This window comes from Sciurus vulgaris (genome assembly GCF_902686455.1).
Source record: "Sciurus vulgaris genome assembly, chromosome: 12".
NCBI lineage: Eukaryota > Metazoa > Chordata > Mammalia > Rodentia > Sciuridae > Sciurus > Sciurus vulgaris.
Window position 1 is genome coordinate 51,324,694 of NC_136473.1, and position 19,791 is coordinate 51,344,484.

General features: G+C 36.7%; 1 protein-coding gene and 1 long non-coding RNA gene across 5 annotated transcripts in view; one reads left to right on the forward strand and one right to left on the reverse strand.

The window, feature by feature from the left end:
- LOC306641236 overlaps positions 1-11,923 on the forward strand; it is a 131,762-nt gene extending 119,839 nt beyond the window's left edge. Inside the window, exon 3 of the long non-coding RNA XR_013758084.1 lies at positions 11,852-11,923. This is a non-coding gene — a long non-coding RNA (uncharacterized lncRNA). The remainder of the gene's footprint in view (positions 1-11,851) is intronic.
- The window catches only part of RGS7 (regulator of G protein signaling 7), a 471,183-nt gene that overhangs the window by 47,613 nt on the left and 403,779 nt on the right, over positions 1-19,791 (reverse strand). The gene's annotated exons all lie outside the window — the stretch shown is intronic.

A 19,791-nucleotide genomic window follows, 5' to 3' on the forward strand; every position in this document is an offset into this window, starting at 1 on the left:
ACTACAGACTTTGAGTGATAATGATGTATCCTTGTAGGTTCATTGTCCGTGACAAACATGCCACTGGTGGGGGATGTGGAAATGGGATTCTATATATGTGTGGGGGAGGGAACAGGAGAAACTGTAATTCCTGGTTGGTTTTGCTGTGAACCAAAAACTGCTCTCATAACTAAAGTCTAAATTTGCCTACTAGATGGATGGATTTGGAGACTATTATGCTAAGCAACATAAGCCAATTTCCCCAAACCAAAGGTTGAATGTTCTCTCTGACATGAGGATGCCAACACACAACAAGCAAAGCAGGAGGGGAAAATAAAAGTTCAGTAGAGTAGACAAAGGGGAATGAAGGGAAGGGAGGAATAAGAAAGGCAACAGGAATAAGAAAGAGAGTAGAATGAATCAGACTAAACTTTCCTATATACATATATAACTACAGCACAGTAAATCTCCACACTGTGTACAACCACAAGACTGGAATCCTAACTGGAATAAAAGGTATTCCATGTTTGTATAAATATATCAAAATATACTGTCATGTATAACTAAACGAATAAAAAATCAGGAGTAGTGAGTACTTTGGGAATGAACTATCAGGGTAGGATCAGGGGAAACACAGAAGCACCACATTATGGTGGTATGAATTTGCATGTTAGCATTAAGGATGATGTGCAGTGGTTGCATTTGGAATATGTTGTGAAACTGTAATAAAATTTTCTGAGCATGCTGAGGAAAGCATATGTGAAGGGTACTCCTGTATTTTTTTTTTTTTTTTTTTTCCCCAAATGGGTGAAGTGGTACCATTGACTGAAACCTGTGAGAGAAACAAATGTGAAAGCAAAGAGGAATCAAGGAAAACTCCTGGATTTTATTAGTATTTACTGAATTCTCTAAATGGGATGTAGCTCTTTTTGCAGTTGCTTTCAGGATTCGTGATTTAGAACATTTGCAGAACAGATTATCTGATTCTGGCTCAACCTCTGGTGCCACTGCCCCTTTGCATTGGTGATATGAATACATCACTGAACATGCAACTAATATCAGATGTCAATTACTGAGAGCCTGGTGAAGATGTGTCCCAGGAGAGTCTCTGCATTTTTTTTTTTAACTTCCCTAAATTCCTCTACAGTGGTCCTACCACATTCTTATTCTACTCTGTTTGAAATCAGACTACGGCAGCCTAACGTGTATGAGCTATTTGTGAATCCTTCAATGATATTCCTTTCTTAGAGTCTCAAAATCATTATGCAGGTACAACATTAGACTGTCACAGTTCCCAAGGAGCTACTAAAAGGAGGCTAATGAGTAAGTTCACCTATAGACTCTTTGCAGTGACTGGGATTCTCCATGGTTACTGTTCAGCTTTAAAATGTTTACAATGGTTCCAGTCAGAATGACTTTGAAATAAAAAAGTCACCTGGTAGCAGCTAAATTGCCATAATTAGTCTTAAAATAGGGGTTCTTTAAGAAAAAAAGCAAGAAATCTCTAGCAAGCATACATGGATATACTTCCTTTCCATTACACCTGGCCTCCTGTGCATGTGAGTGATTGATCTTCCCTTTCTTTGACTTTTATTTTTTTTTTCCCTACACGAAGCTGACTACAGTATGCAAAGATTTTCAATTTGGAGAGAAAGAAAGGGTCCTCTTAGACTTGAGACTTACCGTGTTGTGCACTCTGCTTTGTCCTATATCCTGGATTGGCAATATCAGTCTCTTCATAACCATTACTGAAGCTGTATTTTGATTCATATGTTGTTCATATGGTCTATAAGTCACAGTAGGATGAATAGCCACACAAAATTTTGGGACTCCTGGTCTGGGCTTACTACCATCAAATACCTTAAACATTTTACTTTAACTGTTAACATGTCTATTGACTGTAGAAATTGAAGAACAAAACCTAGACTACATCTCTAATGAAAATTTTCTTTTGCCACGTGCAAACGTGAACAACCAAAGGGTAGGAAAACGGACTGGTTCCTAACTGGGAAAACAAGATTTTTAATCTTGTAGATGTTGCTGTTAGTACTGGTGATTTAAGGTATGTGCTAAGAGCTAAATAGCCCAATAAAATTCCTTATTCTATAAATAGCCCTCAGTAAGTTCACAAGGCTAACAATCATTGTTAAAGTGAATAACCAAGGGAAAATTAGAAAATGAGATATTTGAAAATCATCATATATTGGAATTAACCTTGAATTATAATAGCAGCTTTGAAATTAATCATTTTGAATTACAAAGGGTTTGGGAGGCTCCAAATCATATGCTCCCTAATGGAAAAGAGATATATCTGTTTTAGTCTGTCAAAAAACACCACAAATTGGGTGGACTGTAAACCACAGACATTTACTTCTCACAGTTCTAGAAGATTCTGGGAAGTCTAAAATTAATTTGTCAGCACAAGGCTTGGTAAGAGCACCAATGCAATGAGTAAGGGCAGAGCCCTTATGATCTGATCACTTCCCAAAGGCTCCATCTCCTAGTACCATCCCTGGGAGGTTAGAATTTTAACACATGAATATGGTGGAGGCGCATCCACATTTAGACATAACACATAGACAAAGGCTCTCTGTTACACACACCTCCATTTAGCAAGACTCCTAAAGAGAAGATTAATTTGAAAGACACATTCTGTGGCACTAAATCTGATTTCCAAAAGGAGAAAAAGGTAAGTACTTTATCTATTAGTGGTGTTTGAAAAGAAGGTTCCACATATTTATTGTGACACTATTAACAATAGCCAAGGTATGGCATCAACTTAAGTGACTATCAACAGATGAATGGATAAAGAAAATGTGGTACATATGTACTACAGAATATTATTCAGCCCTAAAGAATGAAATTAGGTCACTTATAGGAAAATAGGTGGAATCAGAGATCATCATGTTAAAGGAAATAAACCAGACAAATACCATGTTTTCTGTCATGTGGAAACTGAAAGGTTAAGAAAATGAAGACCAGGAAGTAGAAGAGGGACTATTAGGAAAGGGGAAGGGAACTGGATGGTGGGAGGGGAGAAGGGAGGGAAAAAAGGGCAGAAGGAGGGTGGATAGGATCAAAGCTCTATATGTGCATGTTACAGAGGGATCCATTAATCTGTTCACTCAATATGCATTAATCATTATAAAATAAGTTAAAAAAATAGAATTTCATATTAACTTCTTTATTAGAGCATCTATTTACTGCTAAGAGTTAAAACTGTATTTCATTTTCACCACTGGAGGGAAACCTAAAATAATCCCCACATATCTCTGCATTCTTATACAATTACACCCCAAACAATGCAACAACTTCTTCATGATTCAAGGTCATTACTGGAAACAGCACTATTTTGTTAAGATAGCAATGCCTGTGAGGCTAGATGGTCCTAATTTCTAATGTTTTCTGAGTTTTTGTGTCATTTTTATGCCATTTTTAGTGCCTCTGCCTTCTCCCAGTCAGCTGTCGCTTTTGCTGCTCTTGGCATCCTTGCCTCCAGCGACATCCATCATCCTCTGATTTGTTATTTGGGTTCTGATTGGGTCAGGAAGCCAAATCTGTACTTTAACATAGGATCTCATATTTAAGCAAATGAACCAATCAAAGCACACGAGTTAGAGTACAGGAATTTTAACAAATACTTTAAAGACCTCAAGTTTATTTCTTGGCTGAGTTTTGGATAAAATTAGATTTGGGGATTATATGAGGTAAGAAATATAAAAACTGCAACAAGGATATTGTGCATTCTCACAATATCATTTAGAAAACTTAACATCAACATGATAAAAGCTAATTAAGGGGTTAGAGTTAAATGACATCGGAAACTTACTTGAAATTCTAAGATAGAGGTTGGCATAACCTTGGGGCTGGGAGTGTTTTTCTGTTCTTGGAGGACTAGGAGGATTCCTAGAGCAATTTTCGAAAATGACAGCCATATGATGCCAGCCTCCTCTTCACACCTCCATACACTTAACCACACTTAGGATCAAAGGCAACATGGCAGAAGGTGTCATGTGAAAGGCTGAGTTTTCTACCTTTCCAGCCCCTTTTGGTGCCTCTCCTCTCTCTCTCACTTTGCTCCAGACTCACTGCTATTCTTTCTGCTCTTCATCCATACCAGGTTCTTCCTTTGCACTAACTGTTACCCCTTTTCCCAGATGCAGTGTAGTTGGCTCCTCATCCTTCCCCCGTCAGGCCTTACTCGCTTGCAGTACCACTGTCCTCCACTAGCCTGTTTACGGAACTGAAGATTAAAATCCCTTATGGAAAAATCTGATTCAAGATGTAAAATAAATACAGATGACAATACTAGCTGTCCTGTTGTGGAGTAGAATACTTTGATATTTTCCAACCACAGTCATTGTTTAATTTGATTTTCATGAGCAGTCTATAAACTACATAGGTCAGTCACTATAAATCTAATTTTCACTGAAGCACAATATCAAAGGGAAAACAGTAGTTGGTCAGGTCTAAAATCCAGTTCATGATTCCTTTTGATAACTTTTATTACAAGAGTCATTTGACCTTGATCTTAATGCTTTCTGTGTAACTTACCCATCTATAGCACACTTAAGAATGCTGAGTTTTTAAGTCACTTATTGAAAAAGCTATGCCACTTTTTAAAATGTTAATCATTATATGTAAAAGCACAAAACAACAGGACCACAAAATACTAGGATTCTTGAAAGAGCCAGCAACGTATCTACTCTTCCTATATACTGAGAGTAATAATAGTGTTGACCTTGTTACTATAGCAAATAATGTGTAAATAAGAGCACAGGGCTGGAGATATAGCTCAGCTGGTAGAGTGCTTGCCTCACAAGCACAAGGCCCTGGGTTCAGGCCCCAGCACTGCCAAAAAAAAAAAAAAAAAAAAAAAAAGAAAGCACAATTCTTGATGCACACAATATGCTGAGCCTATGTTAACTTCTATTATCATCATCATTATCGTCATTAGGAGTATAACTTAACATAAAGAAAACAATCACATAGAAGTAAAGGATTGAATCTTACATGCTTTCAGATAATGTTGTGAGGATTTGAGGAAGTTGCTAATTAAAAATGAACAAGTTATGCTACTAAGAACAACACAAGTTTGGAGAGATAAAGTAAGATCGGGGACCATTCAGCTCAAATCTTCATTTTCATAATAGCAGGAACTTAAAATTATTCTGTAGCCCATGTGATAATATTTAAATGATGCATAAAACTTCCTCTATGCTCTGTTACTCAGTGTTGGTTCAAGGACCGACAGAATCAGCATCACTAGAAAGCAATCATTAAAAATGCAGATTCACAGTTTCCATGCCAGAACTGCTCCAGGAAGATGACTCCAAACCTTTGCTTCTCAAGTCTACTGCACACTGGAATTACTCGGGAAGCTTCAAACAATACTGATATCTTCATGCTAAGTGAAATAAGCCAATCCCAAAAAACCAAAGGCCGAATGTTTTCTCTGATAAGTGGATGTTGATCCATAATGGAGGGTGGGTAGGGAAGAATGAAGGAACTTTGGGTGGTGCAGAGGGGAGTGAGGGGAGAGGTGGGGTGGTGGGGATGGGAAGGATGGTAGAAAGAGACATTATGACCCTATATGCATGTAGGATTACACAACCAGTGTGACTGTACCATGTACAGCCAGAACGATGAAAAATTGTGCTCCGTTTGTGTACAATGTACCAAATGCATTCTACCATCATGTATAACTAATTAGAATAAATTAAAAATTAAAAAAATAATATTGATATCTCCAAAAAAAAAAAAAAAAGAAGAAAAGAATTGAGGTGTGTTAGCCTGTGGTGTATTTCTTTTAATTTAGTTGTGACTTTAATTTTTCCATAGGGATTTCTTTTTCCTGCTATCTGATACTTCCCATTCCTTCTGTTGAAACCTGCTGTTAGTATACGGAGGTTCTAGGGATGAAGAGTGAGGTGCGGAGAGAGGAAAGTAAAAAAAAAAAAAAAAAAAAAAAAATGAACAAGTTAAATAAACTACACTGAATGGAGGAAGATAAAATACTAAACCTTAACAACTTTAGTGCAAATATAGATTTTACTTAGTTATATTTCCAAATTTGAATTAAATTTATTTTTAATACATACAAACATAAAATTTGGATGTATTTATTGAGTACCATGTGATAGTTCAGTAATGTTTAATGGGTAGTCTTTAAATCAGGTTGAGATATATCCGTCTCTTCAAACATCATTTCCTTTTGGCAAAAATACAATCCTTTCTTCTAGTTTTTTGAAATATATAGTACGTTATTGTTTTCTGTAGTTGCGTGACAGTGCAACAGCACACCAGAACTTCCTACTCCTCTAATTGTCATTTTGTACCTATGATCGCCTCTCCCCATCCCTTTCTCCACTATGCTTTCTCCAGGCTTTGTGGCGCCCACCATTTTTTCCCATCTTCTATGAAATTAAACAAGCAAGCACTTTTGGGAATTAAAGCTCTGTTGGGAGTGGAGCACGAGTACAAAAGAATGAACTGAACTCACTTCAAAGCTCTTCAAACATATGAAGTCAGACATATTATCAGGCTAATGACATTTGAGTTTCTTTCTCTTAGAGGCGGTTTCCATTGTTTGCTTCTCAAAGCACTAACTGCCAACACTTGAAAATACATAATGACAAACATCTTTATGTTGGAATTTCTGAAAATGAAGTAAAATTTGGCTTGAAAAGTCAAGTTTCTGATTGTGAGGAGGCACGTGAAATTGTTACAAGGGAAATAGCAGAGCCGAGGAGAAATCTTCTATCACTGACTAGATTGGGAGAGGATTTTTTCACATTAATTTAAACTGTTTTAAAACTTAATTTAATTGTTTTTCTCATGAAAGAGAATGTTTATTTGGCCTGGCATGGTTATGCATAGCTGTAAGCCCACAGACTCCAGAGGCTGAGGCAGAAGGATCAGAAATTTGAGGCCAACTGCAGCAACATAGTGATTGCTAACCAACTTAACAAGACCACGTTTCAAAAAAAAAAAAAAAAAAAAAAAAAAATTGCTGGGAATGTAGCTCAATGGTAAAGTGCCCATGGGTTAAATCACCAGTGCTAAATACACACACACACACACACACACACACACACACACACACACTTTTAAATAAAATAGATGAAAATAAAAAGAGAAAGTTTATTTGAAGAAGATACCTGGTATCAGCTTAAGAGAACACAGCTTGTCCTTTTCTTCTTTCTTTCTTTCTTTCTTTCTTTAAAAAAATGTAGTGTTGTGCATTTCGGGAAAGCAAATGAACAGAAAAGAACTGAGCCCAAATAATAACTACTACTCCCTGTGAAATCAGAGTTCATGCTGGCTGTTAGGGCATTAACAGATCGAGCCCAATTTTTTTTTTTTTTTTTTTTTTGCCCAGCCATTTCTTCAGAGAAATGTGTACTGACATGTGTGCATATGTGCACATTTTTAACTTTTAACTTTGATATGATTTCAAACCAACCAAAAGAAGTGCAAAGTAGTTCAAAGAACTCCCACCAGCCTCTTTATCCCAATTCTCTAATTGTTAACATTTTTCACCATTCATTCTATTCTTAAAAGATTATGTGTTGACTCTTTCTACCGGCAAAGAGAACTTCACTTCAGCTATATATAGCAGGAATGTTCCACTGGCTTCTCCACAGCACATTGAAGCAAGAAGCTGCCCTTTCTAGCCCTTTCCCAAGCCCCCTGACTATGCAGGTGATAACCAGTGCTTGAGATCAATACTCTTCTCTACCTTCTTTCTCTGAGAAGAGATCTTCCTCCAAGCAAAGCCCCAACCACTATTTGCATCCTTACCATTTCAGAAGAAACAGGCCAGAAATCTGGGTGCATGATTTTAAAAAGTTGCCAGTGCACAAGCTATAGAAGTACCAACTTAATAATAGGGGAAGCAGTTTTTATTCTCACTCTGGTCATGGCTTACATAAATAGCATCAAATATTACATAATAATAGGACACTATATCTACAAATCTATTCATGGATAGAAAGAGCAGACAGAAGATAAAAGATGTAGCCAGGGAGCAAAAAAGAACAGTTTCACTCATAGAGGCTCATGATAGCCACATTGTCAAAATATTTTTTCAATTCAAAGGAACAGATGGGAATAATAGAAATGCTATTCTTTTTCCATGACACAAAAGAAAGATTTAAATTTGGATTAACACATTTTTGGGGTTTTCTAAAACAGTTAAAGGCATCAGTTCATGAGATCATGGGCTATTGATAGAGGAGTATCAGGGTTTGATTTGACTATTAAGAACAGAAAAGAGCATCATTCCTCTTGCCTTGACCTGGTTTGTTTCTCCTGAACACCAGTAAACAATGCTTATGATGTCAGTAACAACTTTCAAGGGAAATGTTATGGAAGATTAATATCAAAGTTCTGCTACAGTTTAGGTTTAGAATGAGCACTTAAACATGTAAATTGCACATTAGGTACAAAATTAAAAGGCAACCTCCCCACAATCTATAGGATATTTTAACTGCTGACTCAAGCTTAGAAGCAGGGATGGAAATTTCTAGGGGATATTTATTCCTGTTACATTTATATGTTATCTTTGTGCTGTGACTCTGTCTCCAGTCTAGCAGAGCTGAAAATGCTTACCCACCCTTAACCAATGTAACAATGTGTTAGGTAGGAGTTCAGGGACACCAAGATGGCAAAGAGAGAGTATAAGAAAGATGCAACTGGACGACAAGACAGGGAGAAAAGTCATGTCCCTGTTTTATGATAAGTCCCATTACCTTGACAACTCCTGCCACTGAAGACTTATTACCATGACAACTCCTGCCACAAGTTCAATATTTTTAAATGACCAATGGGGGAAAAGTAGGCAGTATTCTAATTAGGTTTTCTAAAGTCACCAAAGGGACAAGGTCTTCAGTCCAGTTCATACAGGGAAGAGAACACTACACTTTACAGCTTTGCACATAAGACACTAATTTCCAGACATCAAAGCTTGAGTCTCTCTCTCACTGGGCACAATCCAATCTACTTTATGGAGTGCTAACTTTATCTTCAACAAATCTTTATTTCACCTGTTACTTGTGTGTGTCTTGCTCAGTTCTTTGTTTGGGATACCAAGGATCTAGTACCCAACAGAACACCCCTATGATAACAAATGGACATGTGCACTCCACCTGCCTCAGAAATCAAGCACACGTGCAAAGTACAGTAGACCACTTAACAAATGAGAGGGTCAAACAGTCACTTCACTACATTTTACTACTACCAAAATAAAAATTAGTTAATGTGCCCAAAGCCAGACCTGGTAGGAGATAATATCCTAATGTGCATTATGAAGTGACAAAAAGATTGCAAACTACTCAGTGGAGATTGCACGGCGTTTTGGAGCAAATGTCAGTCATTTAGTCATAACTAAGGATTTGAATGTTAGTACTTCAAAACTCAGTTTCTCAGAGTCCTGCTTTCTTCTCTTTGTAAATCAAGGACAATCATTACCTAGCCTAAATTTTTTTTTTCTGTAAAGAATAAGTAACATACAAACATAAAAGGCTTTGTCATCAGATACTACTTAGATAAGTTCTAATCAACATTATCATTATTAAATAAAAACTGACATGTAATATAGTTCTTGCGTTTTGTAGAGAAAAAATTCAGGTGGCATATATTTTCCATGTGTTTCATGTGAACAAAGGAGTAACTTGATCAGTGAAGTGACTATGCTAGAAATAAACCAGCTTCAAGACAGCTGAAAAAATTCTGTTAACCCAGGTCTGGTCGCTGATGATTGGTACAGATATCACAACTTTTAGGCAAAAAAAAAAAAAAAAAAAAAAAAAAAAAAATTCTGTGCTTGTAAAACTAAGTCAATGTGTTTACAGTCATCCAAATGGATCTATGCAGGGATGAAGGAGAGCAAGTTATCACTAATTCAAAGTATGTGCATTGGGTATCTGGGTGTCTGCCATATGCCTGGCCCTGGACTGAGGACTGAATCTAGAGTCAGGAACAGGTGAACCACAGTCAGTCTATGTCTGTCTGTCTCTCTCAGGACAGTCACTAACTCATAAATATCATCTCATTCCCAATCATACAATATAATGCACTTTCACATTCATCTTGAAAGGTTTGCTTTTCTTAATACTTGAGAGGAATTATTTAGCTCTGTTTAAAATTTGTGGAAGTTATTGGTTGAGAAAACTCAATAACTCATCTAAAAGTTAATAGGGTAGTGAGAGGCATTTTTGTCTTAGGAATTACACTTCCATGTTCTTCCTCTGAGAATCTAGCAGAAAAATCACCTGACACAGCTGTGAGAAGTGTGTAAGGTCACTTCTTCCCGTTGACCTTCTCCACTCCCTGCTTGAGTCAAGGCATTCCATCAGCATTTGCCTTTGTTGCCCATTATAATGGCAACGAGTTTATTCATGCTATAGACGGACCTAGCTTTAATTTTCCACCAAATTTCCAAATTCTACTGAGGAAGTTACCGTCCATTACAGTCCTTAATGACTTCCTCCTTTCGCTACTCACACTTTTATTAATCGCCTCCCACACTGGTTATGTCTCCAGTAAACTATGGCAGAAGTTATGACATGCTGCTTCTGAGATTGGTTACCAAGAAAAGAGATTTTGGAAATGGGGCTGTCTATTTTGGGATGACATGGGGGAGACCATATCATGATAACCTTAGGGAGATGGTATCCATGTGGTTAAGAACTGAAGCCTGCTGCCATTCACCAAGTGAATGAAGCTAACCATCAAGCCCTTGGATGACTACATCCTTGGCCCATAGCTTGACGGATGCATCAGGAGAGGTCTTGAGCCAGAACCACCCAGGAAGGCTGTTGTTTTATGCTGCTAAATGTTGGGGATAATTTGTTATGCAGCAGTAGATAACTAATATACTTAGGCAAGTTTCAAACTTCAAATCCAAGGATTCCCAAGGTATTTCCTTGATTATAGCTGGTCATTGCTACCTGCAAACTGTTCTACATTCCCTTGCTTCTTGCCTTCTTGTCTTTTTTCAAAAGCATGACTGCTAAGATAACTTCTGTTTCTACTTACTGAACAATGACTATGTGCCAGGTATTGTCCTAAGCAATTTACTAATGTCATAGGAAGTAGTTATTATTATTCCCATTTTTCAAATGAAGAGTTTAAGACTTGGAGACATTTAGTACAATTTCATCCAAAAAAAAGCAGTTGGTAATTGAGCCAAACGGTTTTAACTGCAGTTGCATCTACTGAACAGTGTACTAAGTAAAACTGTCAGCTATGCTTGCTTTCCCCAAATTTTCAGTATTTGAGACAGGGAAAATATAAATGGAGAAAAGCCATCGTAGGTAAAGCTTACGCACAGGCAGGGGAGGAGGCCTAGAAATGAGAATCTTGATGTAATTCATCATTAGAGCATTTAGTTCATGATAAAATGGTGCCCTTCCCACCCTCTTTGTTATTGTGTGTGTCCAGATTAGAGAAATAAATTCTGCACAAGGTTTTTTTAAGTTGTGGAAAAAAAAATATGCTAAAACCCAACATTTCTACCCTTTGCAGTGAAGTTTTTGTTATAAAAATCAATAAAAAAATCTAGTGAAAGGCAATTTCACTTTTGAATATGCATATCTAAACCCTAAATCAATATAACCAAACAAAATCCAATACCACATTAGAAAATGACACATCATTACTTATTCTGAGATTTCAAGGATCATTCAGCATTAAGAAATCCACTCATAGAGCTCTCCTATTATTAAAAGATATTAGGACAGAAAGTGTTAAATATTTTAGAAAATTCGAAAAAAATATGTCGCAACAGTGGCTCTTTTTCTGGAGTCCTGCAATATCAAAATTACTTCCATGAAGATATTAAAGCATTATTTGTCTTTTTTACTTTTAGTCTCCTGAGAATATGAAGTAGATATTCCTAGCAGTTATAAGATTTGATAGAGCCTGGGATGAACTGGAGAAGTCAAGCCCTTGGATGACTACATCCTTCGCCCATAGCTTGACGGATGCATCAGGAGAGGTCTTGAGCCAGAACCACCCAGGAAGGCTGTTGTATTGAACTTCCAGTAAGTTCAATATTTAAGCAAAAGTGTAAAATAGAGTCATTTGGGTTGTGAGTGTGGCTCTGTGGTAGAGTGCTTGCCTAACATTCACCAGGTCCTTGGCTGATCCACAGCATTTCCAGAAAAACTTCCCTATCCCAAAGTAAAACAAATCAAAACAACAAAAAAAAATTCCTCAAAAATAAACAAACAAAACCCCCATATAGTATGCTGATTTTAAGTTCTTTGGTTATAAACCAAGAAGTGGGCTACAGTGACCTGGACACGTCAGTGTTTATAGCAGCTCAATTCAAAATAGCTAAACTATGGAACCAACCTAGGTGCCCTTCAACACATGGATGAATAAAGAAAATATGGTACATATACATAATGGAATATTATTCAATATTAAAGAATGAAATTTTGACATTTGCCAGTAAATTGATGGGGTTGGAGAATATCATGCTAAGTGAAGTAAGTCAATCCCAGAAAAACGGAGGCCAAATGTTTTCTCTGATATGTGGATGCTAGTTCACAGTAAGGTGGGGGGACACTAGGGAAGAACAGAGTTACTTTAGTTTAGGTAGAGGGGATTGAGGGGAGGGGAGGGGATATGGGAATAGGAAGAATAAAACATACGCTATTACCTTATGTACATATATGACTGCATGACTGATGTGATTCTATATGTACAATCAGAAAAAGGAGAAATTGTACCCCATTTAAGTATGATATATCAAAGTGCATAAATACTTCCTACTGTCATTTATAACTTATTAGTACAAAATAATTAAAAAAAAAACATAAACCCCCTTTGTGATACATCACAAGTTTGAGGAGTGAAAAGAAATACTGTGAAAATGGAAGCTATGTAAGATAGAAATTAATGTCCACTTTCTTAATTATGTATATAGTTTATTTTAAAAGATACAGTAGAAAAGAACTCCATTTATACAATCAACAAATATATGAAAAAAATGTTTGATATCTCTATAAATTAGAGAAATGCAAATCAAAACTACTCTTAAGATTTCATCTCCAGTCAGAATGGCAATTATCAAGAATACAAGCAACACAAATGTTAGCAAGGATGTGGAGAAAAAGATACATTCTCATACATTGCTTTTGGGACTGCAGATTGGTGCAACCATTATGGAAAGCAGTATGGATATTCCTCAGAAAACTTGGAATGGAACTACCATTAGACCTAGCTATCCCACTCCTCTGTTTATACCCAAAGGACTTAAAATCAGCATACTGATGATTATAGGTGGCACACACCTTTAATCCCAGTGGTTCAGGAGGCTGAGGCAGGAGGATCAAGCAAACCCAGTTTCAGCAATGGTGAGGCACTAAGTAACTCAATGAGACCCTGTCTCTAACAAAAATACAAAATAGAGCTGGAAATGTGGCTCAGTGGTCAAGTGCCACTGAGTTCAATCACTGGTACCTGCTAACCACACAAAAAATCAACATACTACAGTGACATACACCAATGTTTATAGCAACTCAATTCACAATAGCTAAACTATGGAACCGACGTAGATCCCTTCAACAGATGACTGCATAAAGAAAATGTGGTATATATACACAATGGAATATTACTGAGCCTTAAAGAAGAATGAAATTTTGATATCTGAAGGTAAATGGATGGAGTTGGAGAATATCTTGCTGAGTGAAATAAGCCAAACCTCAAAAACCAAAGACCAAATGTATTCTCTGATATGCAGATGCTAATTTAAAATAAGTGGTGACAGGGTTAGGGAAGAATAGGGGTATTTTGGATTAGGTAGAGGGGAAGGAAGTGAGGGTAGAAGGGTTTGGAGGTAAGGATAGTATAATGTATCAGACATTCTTACCCTATGTACATATATGATTACACGAACAGTGTAAGTCTATATCATGCACAACCATACGTGACAGTAGAATGCATTTTGACACATCATACATAAACGGAGTATAACTTCTCATATTAGAGAACACATTAGGCCTTTGGTTCTTTGGGATTGGTAAGCCTGATTTTCTTATAAATATTACTAAATATATTATTTCCTAAAGAAAATATTATGTGTCTTAGAGAATGTAGCCAAGTTATGATCACTTTTTTTTTTTTTGCGTTGCTGGGGATTGAACCCAGGGCCTTGTGCTTGCAAGGCAAGCACTCTACCAACTGAGCTATATCCCCAGCCCACCACTTTTCTTAAGATAGCAAATAAAGAGGTCTTATTAGGAATTAATCTAGTGGAATGGAGAGATTGTTTATAGAGGAATTTCTCAAAATAATAAAAGATGAATTGATAAGGAAAGGGAGCAAACAATCTACTCCCTGTTTTCAAAGCTCGTTATCCATTTTAGAAATGACAAATATATGAAAATACATGCTGATTACTGTGGAGACATTAAAATCAAACTAACAATGGCAGATTGAGGTGCCCCTACATACTAGGCTGAGAGGACAGGACAGATCTGGGAGCTGTATATCCTTTCCCTAGCACTGAAACCCCAGTAGGCCTAAACTTATTACATCTTGTATCACATGCTGAGAGAGTCATAGTTTTTATTCCAGTGGAACTTTTCGGTTCTGTAGATACTCACCTGGGTCATCTCACCCCTAACTCACTTCTTGTCCCAAAGTTTTCTTTCTCCTTGTCCTTTGCCACCTCCTTTCTGAGAACTGCTTCACATTTTTTTAAGTTACCCAGTCTCTTGACAAATTGATGTAACTCCTCTCCCTACTCTGGTTTTTGTTTTTAAAACTTGTTTGAAATATGTAAGACCCCAGAGCCATGCTTGAATCTGTGTCTTTTGAGTTGTAATTCAGACCGACACAAATAATTTTTTTTGCTTTTTAATTAATTTTGAATCTGTCTTGTGAGTTGCAACTCAGACCAACACAAATAATTTTTTTGCTTTTTAATCAATTTGTGCCTCAGTTTCTCTCAAGGACTGACATTATGAAACATCTAAAACCATTCAGACATGTTTTATGTGGGAACACATCCAGAATCCCCTTTCTGGAACTACTTCAGAGAATGGTTATATATGCATCATTGAGGCTGACTGCAGTAGAGAATTTAGATTACTTTCACACGTGTGAAAATTGTACCCTGGTTTTACTAAACACCACATCACTAGTTAAAAGAATATCAGATATTAACTTTGCATACAAAATGATGGACTTTAGTTACAAGAAAAAAAAAAACCTGTCAATCAAGGAGCAAATGTCATGCTTGATAATATAGCAACTACCATTTAAAGCTCAAATTATTTTCCTTCCATCTGGCCCCTCCATTCCTAGCTTACTAAATATCAAACAAAATCTGTAATATAATGAAATTTAAGATTTGAATTGATGAAAAACATGATGTGCCATCTCTTTTCATTAATTTGGTTAGAGTACAATGCTCTCAAATTTCAGTTTGAGACCTTCCAGTCAGTAACACTCTTGCTCTCAGTGAGAAACACTGAATCTTTGGAGTGAGGTCCAAGTAATGAGCCACAAGAGACAATCTTTATCTCTCCACCCTGGACTACTGAGAAGACAGAGATCTCCTTGCTCTGTGATATACTGGATAATGAAAGGATGAAAGTGTTCATTCAGACAAAATCTGCCTCCTTTATTCCAAAGCAAAGCAGGCTAATTCTGCTTCCTTTCCCGATAACAGATGCTCAAATACTTAAAGACAGATGAGTAACAGTCTCTAACATCTTTGCCTTAAGCTTAATTTCTCATATTCTCTTCTTCTCATCCATGTTATCACCACCCGCTTCCCTAGTCACTTTGCTCACTCTGCTCCAAAGAGGGCAGTGTTTCTGCTTGTTACCCCTGAAAATGCAGTGCCTGGAATGGAAAACACCAGGCATGTTCTGACCACTTCCACGCATGGCAGAAGCACATCCCCACCTCCTCCAGATATTATGTGGTCAATGACAAGGGTCTAAGAATATTTTGCTATGCATAATTTTTCAGGTATAAGTGTGACATATGCCCCTATTAGAAAATTTAAGTTGCTGATGGGATATCAAATATCTCTCAATAAGTACAACCAACATTTCATGTATTCTCTCCTGTTTCTCGAGGCATTGATTTTTTAAAATTAAAACTGGGATTTTTTTTCATATAGTTTTGTATTCAGAGAATTTCACATTTCAATATAGGTTTTCTTCACATCTTCAAAATTCTTTGAAATTCTCTTTTTGAGTTATACAGTAAGTATGTCTTATGGATCTTTCTCGATATCTTCTGTGATGTTGAGGATTGAACCCATTCCTTGGGCGTTCTCAGCATGTTGCTCTACCACTTAGCTACACTGCCAGCCCTGGGTATATCTTATTAACTGTCCCTCATGGTTAAATGGAGGCACTTATTTTCCTATTGTTCTTGCCAGGATTACACATAATTAATTTTAATTTAAAAAAATAATATATATTGAAGAAAATTTGTTTCTCTGCTTAATTTAGTTTTTTATGACTAGAATGATTATTTTTCAATAATTTCAATAGTCATTTATGTTTTTGATAAGTTGTCAGTTTAAACCTTTTTTCTATTTTATGTGAAATCACAGTTTACAACTAGTATAATTATTTTTACAGTAAGAGTACTAAAATTTATCATACTTGCTCCAGTGTTTATGTGCTTTTTGCTTGTATTTTTAAACATTAAAACTGATTTTTAACTAAAATTTATTTGCCATTTGTCCTTGAGATTTGTTCTATTGCCTCTATGCACTAAAAGTTTCCCCTATTCTAACATTAGCTAAACATAAACTTCTATTTTACTTATTTATTTTTTGCAGTACTGGGGATTGAACCCAGGGCCTCAGTTGTGCCAGGAAAGTACTTTACCACTGAGCTACCTTCCTAGCCACCCCCCCCCTTTTTGTTGGGGGTGGAATTTACAGGGGATTGAATCCAGGGGAACTTTGCAACTAAGCTATACTCCAGCACTTTTTAAAAATTTTGTGACAGGATCTCTCTGTGTTGCCTCGGATAGCCTTGAACTTGCAATCCTCTTGCCTCAGCCCCCCGTGGTATTATAGGTATGTGCCACCTCGCTGGCTAAGCCTCTATTTTTCAGTAGCTATATTCATAGCTGTGCTATAGAGCCCATGATGGTATTTGCATGATAATTACCTAGTTAAGTCTCCATCTTAATTACTCAAGACTCTGAATGTCTCAATCAAAGAGACAGTACTTTATCTATCTTTATCTTTACTCTCTAGTGCAGCAAGCTTGTGTAATTGCTAGTTGAAAGTTATATTAAATGAATAAATCAGTAGTGTAATACAGTTTTTTTTTTTTTTTTTTTTTTTATCAGTGCAGAGGAGGAAGACCCTGGGGAGAGAGGAGAGAGAGAAAAGGGAGATATTGGAGAATTGACTAAATTATATTGTTATATTGTGTACATGTATGAATATGTAACATATAATGCACCAATAAAAATATGGAAAAATTATTCTGGTAATGACCTCTGAACTAAAAAGGAAGGTTGTGATTCCTTTTAATTCTATTGTGCTACATGGGTAGACATTTGTGAAACCAATGATATGTAGGTTTCACATCTGTATAGCTATTATGGAATATTTACTCTAGTCCATTTCTTTTATAACTTTTTTGCACTACTCACTGTATTTCATTACAAAGGAAGCCAGTTGCCTTTACACATCTAACCTCATTTAATGTTCACAACTACATGGCAAGGTAAGATATTTCCATTTTATCCATCTTTCTCAAAAGACAGATAATTATGCAAAGTAGGGCTAATAAATTATCTGCCTTGCCCCAAAGGCCACTACTTCCCACTCTGCCTCAGTTCTCCCCATTCCTCTTGGCTACTAGTCTTTGGCCAACATGATAAAAACTGGAAGTGGACACAACTGGACCATCTCCCAGATGGTAATACAGAGGGTAGTATGCAATAGTGGGTCCCAGAACAAGCCAGATTTAACCTCTGGATAGTCAAGATCCTGTATGGAATTTACCTACAGATTGTTCCAGGTTTCTCCAGTTAAAAAAAATTGGTTCATTTCCTTACCCATTTGTTGATTGGATTATTTGTACTCTTGGTGTAGAGTTTTTTGAGTTCTTTATAGAGTCGGAAAATTAGTGCTGTATCTGAAGTATGAGTGGCAAAGATTTTCTCCCACTCTGTAGGCTCTCTCTTAACATTGCTAATAGTTTCCTTTGCTGAGAGAAAGCTTTTTAGTTTGAATTTATCCCAGTTATTGATTCTTGCTTTTATTTCTTGTGCTATGGGAGTCCTGTTAAGGAAGTCTGATCCTAAGCCAACAAGTTGAAGGTTTGGACCTACTTTTTCTTCTATAAGATGCAGGGTCTCTGGTCTGATTCCGAGGTCCTTGATCCATTTTGAGTTTTGTGCAGGGTGAGAGATAGGGTTTTAGTTTCATTCTGCTGCATATGGATTTCCAGTTTTCCCAGCACCATTTGTTGAAGAGGCTATCTTTTCTCCATCGCATATTTTTGGCACCTTTGTCTAGTATGAGAAAATTGTGTTTATTTGGGTTTGTGTCCATGTTCTCTATTCTGTACCACTGATCTACCTGTCTATTTTGGTACCAATACCATGCCGTTTTTGTTACTATTGCTTTGTAGTATAGCTGAAGTTCTGGTATTGCGCTACCTCCTGCTTCACTATTCCTGCTAAGGATTGTTTTAGCTATTCTGGGTTTCTTATTCTTCCAGATGAATTTCATGATTGCTTGCTCTATTTCTGTAAGGTACGTCATTGGGATTTTAATTGGAATTGCATTGAATCTGTATAGCACTTTTGGTAGTATGGCCATTTTGACAATATTAATTCTGCCTATCCAAGAACATGGGAGATCTTTCCATCTTCTAAGGTTTTCTTTAATTCCTTTCTTTAGTGTTCTATAGTTCTCATTGTAGAGGTCTTTCATCTCTTTTGTTAGATAAATGAGCTAAGGAAATGAACAGACACTTCGCAGAAGAAGATCTACAGGTAATCAACAAACATATGAAAAAATGTTCCACCTCTTTAGTAATAAGAGAAATGCAAATCAAAACTACCCTAAGATTCCATCTTACCCCAGTTAGAATGGCGATCATCAAGACTACAAGCAACAATAGGTGTTGGAGAGGATGTGGGGGAAAAGGTACACTCATACATTGCTGGTGGGGCTGCAAATTAGAGCAGCCACTCTGGAAAGCAGTATAGAGATTCCTCAGAAAACTTGGAATGGAACCACCATTTGACCCAGCTATCCCACTCCTTGGCCTATACCCAAAGGACTTAAAATCAGCATACTACAGAGATCAATGTTCATAGCTGCTCAATTCACAATAGCTGGATTGTGGAACCAGCCCAGATTTCCTTCAGTTGATGAATGGATAAAGAAACTGTGGTATATAAATACAATGGGATATTACTCAGCCATAAAGAATAATTAAATTATGGCATTTTCAGGCAAATGGATGAAATTGGAAAATATCATGCTAAGTGAGATAAGCCAATCTCAAAAAACCAAAGGATAAATGATCTTGCTGATAAGCGGATGATGACACATAATGGAGGGTGGGAGGGGGGCAAGAATGGAGGAAGGAAGGACTGTATAGAGGGAAAAGGGGGTGGGAGGGGTGGGGGGGAAGGAAAAAATAACAGAATGAATCACACACCATTACCCTATGTAAATGTATGATTACACAAATGGTAAGACTTTACTTCATGTACAACCAGAGAAATAACATGTGTCCCATTTTTTTACAATAAAAATAAATTAAAAAAGTATGAATCCTAATAATATTAAAAAAA